Genomic DNA, 5,000 nt, shown 5'->3' on the forward strand with positions numbered 1-5,000 from the left:
ACCACAAGACTAATAACTGAGGTCTTGAGCCACGTGCCTTACAGATGTGCCAGTTGTCATGAAGTAATAGGTGTTTGAAGGTGTTTGAAGGTGTCTGGGAGCGTTTGGGAGTGTTTGGAAATGTTATTGAGTGTTTGGGAGTGTTTAGAAGTGTTTGGAAGTGTCTAGGAGTGATTGGGAGTGTTTGGGGAGTGTTTGGGAGTGTTTGGAAGTGTCTAGGAGTGTTTAGGAGTGTTTGAGAGTGTTTGAGAGTGTCTATATAGGCTGTCGGTGTGTTCAGGTGTGTAGAGAAGGTTATAAGCAGGTGTGTGTGGGTTATTTGAGTGTGTTTGTGGTCTTAATAGGGTTGTTAGTGGTTCAGGTGTGTAGAGAAGGTGTGTGGGTTGTTTGGGCAGGTGTGTGTGATTTATTTGAGTGTGTTTGTGGTCTTCTTTAGAGTGTTAATGGTTAAAGTGTGTAGCAAAGGTTGTAGACAGGTGTGTGGGTTGTTTTAGCAGGTGTGTGTAGGGCAGGTGTGTAAAGGTGAACAGACAGGTATGGAATTAATTAGCTGTGGTTTCGTATACAGTGGGCAGGTGTGTAGCAGGTGTGTAGAGGACAAACAATGGCACAAATGTAATCAGATGTGTAGAGAAGGTGAGGACAGGTATAGAAGTAATCAGGTGTGGCTCTGCAGGTGTGAGAACAGGTGAGAGAAACCAGGTAAGGGACAGAGAGGTGATTAATTAAGGTCTTGCTTCCTGCCTCTGAGTACCTACAGGTGTGTGTGTGTGTGAGAGTGTGTGTGGGGTGGTGGAGAGGAAGGAGTGTGTGGAGGAGTACAGGTGAGGACTGCTAATTGGAAGGAGTGCACAGGTAAATGGGAAAGGTAAGGTTGAGAACAATATTTAAATCCAGTTTAATTCCTTGTTTTTCTTTTGTTTTTATACCATTTATGGGCTAAAGGTGATATTTTTTGTGGTACCTTCTATCTCAAAGCCCACGCGCTAGGAAACCGTTGCCCCGAGTGAGGAAGCCCAACCTACACTCGGACCGTGGACAGGATTCGAACCCGTGCGCTTGGAGACCCTCGGACCCCAAAGCACGCATGGTTCCACTGCACCCACTGGACCACGGCGGATCCTTACACCGTTTCACTTCGATATGCAACAGTTCATCATACAGAAAAGAAACAATGTACAGAATTATCTACGAGGATCTGCAAGGAAAAATAAGGAATAGAGGAGAATGTTTTGTAGTTTATAAGCATCTACAGGGGAAAAAAAAAAAGGGAAAATAAAGAGTAGGTTTTGCAATTCATAAGCATCTACAGAAAAAAAAAAAATGAAGGGTATAAAGAAGAATGTTTTGTAGTTTGTAAGCATCTACAGGGAAAAAAAAGAAGGAATAAAGGCGTAGGTTTTGCAATTTGTAAACATCTGCAGGGGAAAAAAATAGATGAGAATGTTTTGCAGTTTATCATTATGTACAGGAAAAAAAAAAAAAAAAGGGATAAAGGAGAATATTTTGCAATTTCTAGACAGTGCAATGTTTGGAAGTAGCTCTGAGAAAAAAAAAAAAAAAAAAGCAAAAAAAAAAAATCTATGCATCCACTAGAACCTTATAGGAACAGAGAGACACACAGGAGAGGAAGGACAGGAGAGAAGAGAAGAGAGAAAAAGTTAGTAGATTAATTATGCTTTAAACCCACAAATCTATGACTCAATATAGAAATGGAAAAGCAAAAAATTCTACACCACCTCAAGACACTTACAGAAACAGAAGAGATGAGAGGAGAGAAGAAAAGAGAGAGAATATAGAAGAAAAGAGAGAGAATATAGAAGAAAAGAGAGAGAATATAGAAGAAAAGAGAGAGAATATAGAAAAAAAGAGAGAGAATATAGAAAAGAAAGAGAGAGATAATATAGAAGGTTAATTTCGCTTTAAACTCACAAATCCACGAATTAATATAGAAATAAAACAACAAAACCTTTATACCTCTACTAAACACACCCGTATTCAGAAATGCCTTCCCTGCCCACTACGACAATTTCTCAAGCCCACAAAGACAACTAGCTAGGTTCAAGACAGTTTCTCCCTTTAATAAATAAGAAATCTTACCAATCTATCACCAGAACCACAAAAATACTCTTAAAGAACACGTGATGGTGAGAGAGCAAAGCGTTATCATAGGAACAGTGAGACACGTTAGTAACCTTTGAAGAGTTAGACATCCTCCCACTATCTGTTTACTTCCCAGCACCCAGGCAACCCCAGCACCAGCCAGCCCGCCAGTTAAAGATGCTAGGAGCGAACACACACGCCTCGCTACTACTAAGGAGGGGACACCACGTTGCATTTCCTTTAAAGTACATGATAGTAAACAAACACACGTGTCTATATATATACCTTGACCGCTTCTCCTACCTGTTATTGAATCTTGCTGCGTCTCGCCTCGACTTCTTAACAGGCTGTAGTGGAAGTTTGCCAAGGTTTTCAAGGGTTTTTTTACGATTCTGGGAAGAGTTTGATGGAGTTTGCATGGCTGGTGGGGGAAATGCACGCGTGAGAGGCTGGCTAATCATCTCTGTGACCTTTCCAAATTGTGTCAGTGGAAGGAGAGTGTTCAGGAATATGAGACTATGGTATACAAGGTGAAGTGTTTTGGTGATTTGCTTTCTCATCAGGGTGTATTTGAAAGGCTACAGGGGTGATTGATAAGGTTCTAAAGGCTGGTTTTTGCTATTAACCCCTTCAGTGCTAAGACGCATTTTCACCTCCATGATTGGGTATGATTAGACAACTTTATTTGCATTATTTATATGAAAGGCTACACAGGTGATTGCTAGACTTCTGAAGGCTGGTTTTTGCTATTAACTCCTTCAGTACTGAGACGCATTTTGACCTTCATTATTGGTTATGATTAGATTTTATTTGCGTTACGAAGGGTCTATGGAGGTCAAAAGATTACTGGCCTGAGTCTTCACTATCCTCATCCCAACATATGTTTCTGAAGCTGTATAAAATCGTCAAAATATTAACCAGAATGAATATGAAAACGCGTCCTGGTACTGAAGAGATTAATGAAGTTGATTCTTTGTTTGAACTATGATTGGCGTCCCACATCCTTGAAAACTGAAATGATTTACCACCAACACTGCTTTCAAAGGCCACAGAGATGACTGCTAAGGATCTGAAGGCTGTTTATTTATTCACTTATCTATTTTTGCTATTAATGATGTAGAATATTTGCTAAAACTATTACTAGAGTCTCCTTATCCCTGAAAACTGAAAGGCTCAACCACCAAGACTGTTTGCAAAGACCACAGAGATGATTGCTAAGGTTCTTGAAGTTGTCTATTTACTTATTTATTTATTTTTGCTATTATTGATGTAGAATCTTTATTTAAACTATCATTAGCGTCCCCATATCTTAAAAAACAAAGGCTCTACCATCAAGACGCTTTTCAAAGGCCACAGAGATGATTGCTAAAGTTCTGAAGGCTGGTTTTGTCTATTAGTGGTGCAGAGTTCTTGTTTAAACTGTCATTAGAGTCCTCACATCATTGAAGACTGAAAGGATTGGCACTAAGATTGTTCCAAGCCCACAAAAATGGCTACTAGAAATCTGAAGGGTACTTTTTTCCCTTTTTGTTATTTATTTCATTTATCTTTCTTTTTCTTTTGCTATTATTGATGTAGAATCTTTGTTTAAACTATCATTAGAGTCCTACATCCTTGAAAACTGAAAGGATCCAGCACTAAGACTGTTTTCCAAGGCCACAAAAATGACTGCTAGAATTACGAAGACTGTTTTTTTTTTTTATTGATGTAGAATCTTTGTTTAAACTATCACTGGAGTCCTACATCCTTGAAAACTGAAAGGATCCAGCACTAAGATTGTTCCAAGGCCACAAAAATGACTATTAGAATTCTTGAAGGCTGTATTTTAATCTTTTTGTTGCTGTTACTGATGTAGGATTTTTTGTTAACACTATCATTAGGGTCTTGTATCCTTCAAAACCGAAAAAAGATACTCTATCATCAAGGCTGTTATGAAAGATCAGTAAAGCTTATTCAAAATTTATAACTTCCAGTGCAATCTGTTCAGAATTCAGATACTGTGTACGCTTAACCCTTTCAGTACCGTGACACGTTTTCCATATTCATTCAGCTTACTATTTGGTGATTTTATACAGCTTCAGAATCTCATGTGGGGTGTTAAAATAGTGAAGACTGCGGCCATTACTCTTCTGACCTCCATAGACCTTTCCTAATGTCAATAAAATGGTCTAATCGTACACAAATCTCAAGATAAATATGTGTCCCAGTACCATAACGCGCTTTCATATTCATTCTGGTTACTATTTGGTGATTTTATACAGCTTCAGAAACTTATGTGGGGTGTTAAAATAGTAAAGACTGCGGCCATTAACCTTCTGACCTCCATAAACCTTTTCTAATGTCAATAAAACCGCCTAATCATATCCAAAACTCATGGTACTGAATGATTTGATAGAAAAATAAAAAAAAAATGAAAAACCCAAGGAACTTTACAATGAAGAGGGTTATAATGAAGACAAATGCCTAGAGTAACAATGAATAAGATGAACAAGGTAACTCAACACTGTCATAATGAAGAGTGAAGAGGTACCATAGTGAGGAAAGAACACAATGATACACAGAGGAGGTTAATGAAAAAAAAAAAAAAAGAGGTTTTAAAATGAAGAATGAAGAGAGATAATGAGCAAAAAATGACAAAGAGGAATGAAATAAAACTAAATGGGGAGAAAAGAAGATAGTGACGGCAGGAGGAAAAGATAGAGGAAAGTGGAGGAAAATAGTGTATATAGGAGGGAAAATAGGACAGAAGAGAGTAGATACAAGAGGAAAGAAGAAAAACAGGGAAGAGTGAAGAGAAAGTAAGGGAAATGAAAGAAGGAAAAGGAAATTAAAGTAAACATGGAAGAGAAATAATGGAAAATGAAGAAAAAGAGGAGGAAAAGGAAAGGTAGAGGAAA

At 38.2% G+C, this 5,000-nt stretch overlaps 1 pseudogene; it reads left to right on the forward strand.

Moving 5' to 3' along the window:
• The first annotated feature begins 58 nt into the window (after positions 1-58).
• LOC123502621 overlaps positions 59-5,000 on the forward strand; it is a 34,356-nt pseudogene continuing 29,414 nt past the window's right edge.

Source organism: Portunus trituberculatus, chromosome 12 (assembly GCF_017591435.1).
Source record: "Portunus trituberculatus isolate SZX2019 chromosome 12, ASM1759143v1, whole genome shotgun sequence".
Classification (NCBI taxonomy): domain Eukaryota; kingdom Metazoa; phylum Arthropoda; class Malacostraca; order Decapoda; family Portunidae; genus Portunus; species Portunus trituberculatus.